Below are 7,735 nucleotides of genomic sequence, written 5' to 3' on the forward strand. Positions count from 1 at the left end.
TGTCATCCACTGGAGGGTCCCTGGCCCGGAAAATCCTCCTACACCCAAGGAGGGAGAAGTAGTCGTGTTTGCTGATCATCTCGGACGAGGTTTTAGCCCTCCCGGTTCAAAATTTCCGAGATGTGCTAGCCAATTTTCAGCTGCGCCCTCAAGACATCGGTCCCATCTCTGTTACCAACATCTGCCACTTCCAAGTATTCTGTGAAGTTTATCTGCAAGAGGAACCTACAGTCGAACTATTTAGGGATTTCTTTCACTTAAACCGTTGCACCGAGTTCTCAGATGGACCCAATACGGAACTGGGTGGAATGGCGGTTCAAAAGAGGAAAGAAGTCATTCCCCCATCCTAAACTCCACAGTCACCCCAAAGAGTGGAACCAAACTTGGTTTTACTGCATGGATACCTCTCCATCTGACGAAAACCCCCTGCCGGGTTACCGCCCTGAACGCCTGAGCAACACACACCAGTTTCCTCAGAGGTTGATAGCAAGAGAACGGGCCAACTATGCTCCCCAACTATCAAAGCTTAGAGCCTTCGTGGCGAACGGTTTGACAGAAGTTGATCTTGCTCGTTGCTGGATAAGCTCGAGCATTCTGCCCTTAAGCCGGCGCCCCGGTTTGATGTGTGAGTACACGGGGAGTTTGAAGGATGCTCAACGGCACATTGACATTCAGCTTACAGACGAAGAAGTCACTGAGGCTGTAAAGAAAATACTGAACGAACCGGAGGCCGTCTGTGCCCAAACCGGACTACTCCCTTTCTACACCTTCAACAAACCACCAGCTGTAAGAATCATATAATCCTTTGTATCTGAATTTGCTTCTGTCCAAATATTCTCTGAAAGTGTGATTATTTTCTGACAGGGTGATGATCCGTTCTTGAACAAGAAACCATCACAAGACAAACCGGCGAAGCTGCAAGACAAACCGGTCAAGCCAGTTCATCCAAAGACCAAGGTTGTTAAGAAACCTGCCAAAAGAAGGACCACCGCATCCTTCGATCTACCCGCTGATGACGATGTGCGTAATCCGGAACCAGAGGTAGAAACTTGACTCTCTTGGTTCATTTTTCGTACATCTCGTTGACAATGATTATTATCAGGACGATGCTGAAGGTAGTCACACTGAGGACGTAGAGGTAACCATTCTTTCCTCCAATTCAGATCCTCTGCCAACACCAACAATCCGTCAAGCAAACCGGAAAGTAAAATTTTCTCACCCTCTTGCTTACTTGGACCCAAACTTTCTTTTGAAGACGCAGCAGCACGAAGCTCGCCGTACAACCCGGCACAACGGCCAGGTAGTTACCTCTGCCGGTTTACCGAACAGTCCGGTTCGGAAACGCCGATCAGAGGTCTCTTATCCCATTGATACTTCATGCCCAAAAGCAGGTTGTTTTTGCCAAGCTCTTAACCCGTCTGATTCAAATTATCAGGGTACTTCTCACTCATCCTCTGGCGAGTCATTGACCATGCAGCTTCCACCCCTCAAAACAGTTCATGGGTGAGCTATGCACATGTCTTTACTCTTGATGTGATTTACATACTGTACTGATCCTTATGTCTATCTTTTCTCAGCGCCAAGCCAAGACCCAGCAAGAAAGCTCGGTTAAACAAACCGGCTGATGATAATGTAGCTGCTGAACCGGAAACAACTCCTGAGGCGGAAGAAACCGATGTTGACGCCATGCTTCATGATCCGCCGCCTCAGGACCATGACTTCCTTGCTGAACAAGTGCAAGTTGATACTACCAGCCATGCAAACCGGCCAGCCAGCCCTGTCCGAACTGATGACAAACCGTCCAGTCCAGTTAAGGACACTGATAAACCGCCAACTCCGGTGAGGGCCGCTGATGAAGAAGATGATGATATTATGATTACTGGCACTGGCCACACCACTCCTGGCAATCCTGTAGCTTTGTCAAAGCATACTGCCAAGGATGATCTCTCTGCTATCGGCAAAGGCAAAAGGAATGCCGATTTACCAAGCTACGCCCATCTCAATGCTCAAGACATTCACTCTGGCTTCTTGAACCGTCTGTATACCAGCCGTGATTATGAAGCTAGTTTGGTAAACTTGATGAAGGAGCGATATGAGGTAACTATCATTTTCTCTTTTGTCCAATTGTAGTTTATCAATTCCTAGTAGCCCCCAAGTGACGGTTTATGATACCGATCTAAACCGGGACTTTGTCATAACTTATCTTTGCATATTTAGCCTCCAGGGACCGGATTACCTCGTTAAGATGAACCGGTTTCTTTAAAATTTTCCATACTGCTATTTCACCGGTATAGCCCCCAAGGGCCGGTTTAACTTTATAAAGATGAACCGGGACTAAAGAAGAACTCCCATACCAACAGCTTTTTGAGCAAATACACATTAGCCCCCAAGTGCCAAGATTAATACTTGTATTGTGCTTGGGACCTGTAGAAATTTCTGATCAAGAGCAAACATGCATTAGCCCCCAAGTATCAAGGGCATAACTTGTTATGGGCTTGGTACTTCAAATATGTAATGTCAACTCATGATACATCTATCCCTTTACAGGCGGAGCTGAGCCAGAAGGAACGCCAAACCGCTGATCTGCAAGAGAACATCAAAACCCAGCAAGCTGAAGCCTCCAAAGCGAAGGAAGAGCTGACCCGCGCTCTAGGCGCTATGGAGAAACTGAAAGAGGGCTTCAACAAAAAGCGGGCGGATTGGGAGACTGAAAAAGCCGCTTTGATAAAAAGGGCTGAAAACGCAGAAGCCGCTCTTAAATCGGTGGTTGACGAGCTGACTGGTGTAAAGCGGCAAGTGCATGCTATGACCGCTGCTATGTTTGGTAAGCATCCTTCCTTTATGCTTTCAACATATCCTCCCATTCGTTGCCGGTTTACTGATGTTTGTAGTGATACAGGAACTCGGATTAGCCATCTGGGCTCTGATGTGCAGAAGAAGTTGAAAGCTGCCTACACACTGATAGAGCAACTGTATACCGGCGCACAACGGATTATCTGCACCGCTTCTCACAATAAGCCACCCCCGACGTTGATCAAGGATACCTTAGCCAGGCTATCTATGCTGCTTGCCCAGATAGAAGAGCTGAAGCGGTCTGCTGCAAGGGCTGGCGCTCTGACCGCACTAACCCGGGCAAAAGCATGGTGCCTGATCTTGATCCGATGGACGTGGCTAAAGGCTACCCAAGCTTAAAAGAAGACGGATCAGAGTTTGGCACTGAAGATCTCTGTGCCATAAACCGGGAAGTACGTCCACTGGCTTGTCAACTTGCTGAAGAGGCTGATCTTTCATTTTACCAGGCGAGCTATGATACCAATAACAAGCGGGTTGCTGCACCAACTCCTGAGGCTCAAAACTTGATCCCTCCAATCCGTAAGCACACTTATGCCTCTGACATTGAACCGTCCACCCTTATAAGCGATGAAGCTGTTTTCCAAGCTTTAACCGGGATCGACTGGACAACTGTTGACTTCCAGCCGCTGGGTAGAGACGAAGAAGATGAACCGGTGCAAGATGATCCGCAACCGTCAGGTCAAGCTGCTCAGCGATCATAACCCGGGGGCCGGTTTAATCTTCCATACTGCAATGTTTATTGAGAAACAATTATTCCTTTAGGCACTGAAACGCCTTGTAATAGGCTAGTTAAATACTTGGTCTGTTATGCCTTCGTGCATATTTATCTACAACTGATGCGTGTTAATCCGCCATGCTTGAGATATGATGTTCATAATCCATAGCTATTTATTCCAGTTGTTCCTGCAGATAAAAAGCTTAAAGCGCCCTGGCGGTTTACCACTGGGCGAGTCATGATACCCAACTATATATATGACCAAGGTTTATAACCAAGGTTGTAAAAGATAACCAAACATGGAAATATATGATACCTGCGACCTTTAGGCATAGTGTTGGCTGACCAACCTTGTAATGAGGGTAATAACCTTAATCCGGAGTAAAAGTACCTCCTGTTATATAATGCCGGTTTACAACAAAAACCGTTCCGGGTTGTGATAAACACCGGTTTATTCCATACTGGTGACTATGAGTCAAAGCCAGACCGGGCTGATAGTCTCCGGATTATAACTTGGTCATGTACTGATAACTTGTAGTTGACAGCCTAACCGGGTTGATAAACACTGATTTGAAAACATCACAAATCTTAGCAAAAGAAAAAGAAACTTAGCAAAAGGCAAATAAAAACGTTGTAGTCGAGGCTTTTCACGGGCCGCCAGGCCCCAAATTTGATCAAGAGGTGTTGCTATGGTTCGGGTTCGACCAAGCCCCCAAGTGATGCTTTGGCATTACGCCGATCAAGAGGTGTTGCTATGGTTCGGGTTCGACCAAGCCCCCAAGTGATGCTGTGGCATTACGACGATCAGGAGGCGTGGCTATGGTTCGGGTTCGACCAAGCCCTCAAGTGATGCTGTGGCATTGCGCCGATCAAGAGGCGTGGCTATGGTTCGGATACGACCAAGCCCCCAAGTGATGCTGTGGCATTGCACCGATCAAGAGGCGTGGCTATGGTTCGGATACGACCAAGGCCCCAAGTGATGATGTGGCATTGCGCCGATCAAGAGGCGTAGCTCTGGTTCGGACACGACCAAGCCCCCAAGTGATGCTGTGGCATTGCGCCGATCAAGAGGCGTAGCTATGGTTCGGATACGACCAAGCCCCCAAGTGATCTAATATCAAGTTTTAAGAAGCTAAATCAAGGGGTAAACCGGACGCCGCTTTGTAAGCTCCATGTAACCACACGTGATGTAAGAAAACAATAGATACCCCGCTTTAGCTAAGGTTCCGGTTTATTATATTGATCATAATATATACAATGTCATAGTATGTACATAAGCAGAGCCTGTAGCTCAAGTATAGTAGGGCCAAAGATGAGCAATATTCCACGGCCGGTTGGTCTCCTCCTCCGATTTACGTGAGTCTTTGCGCTCTCGAACATCGATTAGGTAGTATGACCCATTGTGCAGATCCTTGCTGACCACAAAAGGTCCTTCCCAAGGTGGGGATAGCTTGTGCATATCCGTCTGGTCCTGGATGAGTCAAAGCACCATCCTTCTTGAAAGGTTCTGGTTCTAACACGGCGGCTATGATAACGACGCAGATCTTGCTGATAAATCACCGAACGGGCTGCCGCCATGTCACGCTCCTCATCTAACAGGTCAAGAGCTTCCTGCCGTGCCTTCTCGTTATCCGCTTCAACATATGCCGCTACACAAGGCGAGTCATGACGGATGTCACTAGGAAGAACCGCTTCCGCTCCATAAACCATGAAGAACGGCGTGTAGCCTGTCGATCTGTTGGGTGTGGTATTGATGCTCCATAACACCGAAGGTAACTCCTCAACCCAACAACCCGGCGTCCATTGCAAAGGAACCATAAGCCGGGGTTTGATGCCTCTCAAGATCTCTTGATTGGCCCTCTCCACTTGACCATTGGACTGGGGGTGAGCTACTGATGACAAGTCAAGCCGGATGTGCTCACGTTGACAAAACTCCTTCATGGCACCCTTTGACAGATTGGTACCATTGTCTGTTATAATGCTGTGTGGAAAGCCAAACCGGAAGATCACATTTTTGATGAATTGAACTGCCGTGGCTGCGTCACACTTACTAACTGGCTCTGCCTCCACTCACTTTGTGAACTTATCAACTGCCACCAAAAGGTGGGTCTTCTTGTCCTTGGACCTCTTGAAAGGCCCAACCATATCCAGCCCCCAAGTTGCAAACGGCCAGGTGATTGGAATCATCCTCAATTCTTGAGCCGGTACATGAGCACGCCGTGAGAATTTCTGACAGCCATCACATCTTTTAACCAAGTCCTCGGCATCAGCATGAGCTGTTAACCAATAGAAACCGTGACGAAACGCCTTGGCCACCAAAGATTTTGAACCGGCGTGGTGTCCACAATCTCCTTCGTGGATCTCACGCAAAATTTCATGGCTTTCCTCAGGAGATACACAGCGTTGAAACGCCCCTGTCACACTGCAATGATGTAACTCTCCATTGATAATAGTCATGGACTTGGACCGCCGGGTTATCTGTCTGGCCAAGATTTCATCCTCTGGTAACTCGCCCCGGTTTATATACGCCAGATACGGAACCGTCCAATCCGGGATAACATGTAGAGCTGCCACCAACTGAGCCTCCAGGTCAGGAACAGCCAAATCCTCTTCACGAGGGAGCTTGACGGACGGATTATGCAAAACATCCAGGAAGACATTAGGTGGAACCGGTTTACGTTTGGAACCCAGGCGGCTTAAAGCGTCTGCCGCTTCATTCTTCCGCCGGTCCACATGATCCACCTGATAACCTTTGAAGTGACCTGCAACAATATCCACCTCACGATGATATGCTGCCATTAGTGGGTCCTTGGAATCCCAAGTGCCGGACACTTGTTGAGCCACCAGATCCGAGTCACCGAAACACTTAACTCGGCTGAGATTCATCTCCTTAGCCATCCAAAGACCATGGAGTAAGGCCTCATATTCAGCTGCATTATTAGTGCAAGGGAACATTAAACGGAGAACATAACAAAACTTATCACCTCATGGGGAAGTTAACACGACTCCAGCCCCCGAGCCCTCCAATTGCCTGGACCCATCAAAATGAATAGTCCAATAAGTGTGATCTGGCTTCTCTTCTGGTGCTTGTAATTCTGTCCAATCATTGATGAAATCCACAAGTGCCTGAGATTCGATCGCTGTTCGGGGTATGTATTTCAACCCGTGAGGCCCGAGCTCGATAACCCACTTGGTAATTCGACCAGTTGCCTCCCTATTCTGGATTATATCCCCCAAAGGAGCAGAGCTGACCACCGTGACGGGATGACCTTGGAAATACTGCTTAAGCTTCCGGCTTGCCATGAAAACCCTATACACCAATTTTTGCCAATGCGGGTACCTCTGCTTGGATTCAATGAGTACCTCACTAATATAGTAAACCGGCCGCTGAACCGGATATTCCTTTCCTGCCTCCTTGCGCTCCACCACAATAGCCACACTAACAGCCCGAGCGTTAGTTGCCACATATAGCAACAATGGCTTTTTGTCAACCGGAGCAGCGAGAACCGGCGGATTAGCTAGCTGCCGCTTTAAGTCCTCAAATGCTTCATTAGCGGCGTCACTCCAGACGAAGTTATCCATTTTCTTCAGCATCTGATACAAAGGGATGGCCTTCTCGCCGAGGCGACTGACAAAACGGCTCAACGCGGCAATCTGGCCTGCCAGGCGTTGAACATCATTGATACACTTTGGTTTAGCCAAGGAGGTGATGGCTTTGATCTTTTCCGGATTAGCTTCAATGCCCCTGTTAGACACCAAAAAGCCCAGGAGCTTCCCTGCAGGTACACCAAAGACACATTTGGCCGGATTAAGCATCATTTTATAAACCCGCAGGTTATCAAAGGTTCCCTTCAAGTCATCAATCAATGTATCCTTCTTCCTTGATTTTACCACAATATCATCCACATAGGCATGAACATTGCGGCCGATCTGTTTATGAAGACAATTCTGCACACACCATTGATAAGTTGCCTGTGCACTCTTGAGTCCAAAGGGCATGGACACATAGCATAAGGCTCCAAAGGGAGTTATGAAGGCTATCTTCTCTTGGTCCTTAACTGCCATTTTGATCTGATGATAACCAGAATATGCATCCAAAAAACTTAAACGCTCACAACCCGCCGTAGCATCAATAATTTTATTAATACGGGGGAGGGCAAAAGGATC

This window comes from Aegilops tauschii, chromosome 7 (genome assembly GCF_002575655.3).
Source record: "Aegilops tauschii subsp. strangulata cultivar AL8/78 chromosome 7, Aet v6.0, whole genome shotgun sequence".
NCBI classification, from domain to species: domain Eukaryota; kingdom Viridiplantae; phylum Streptophyta; class Magnoliopsida; order Poales; family Poaceae; genus Aegilops; species Aegilops tauschii.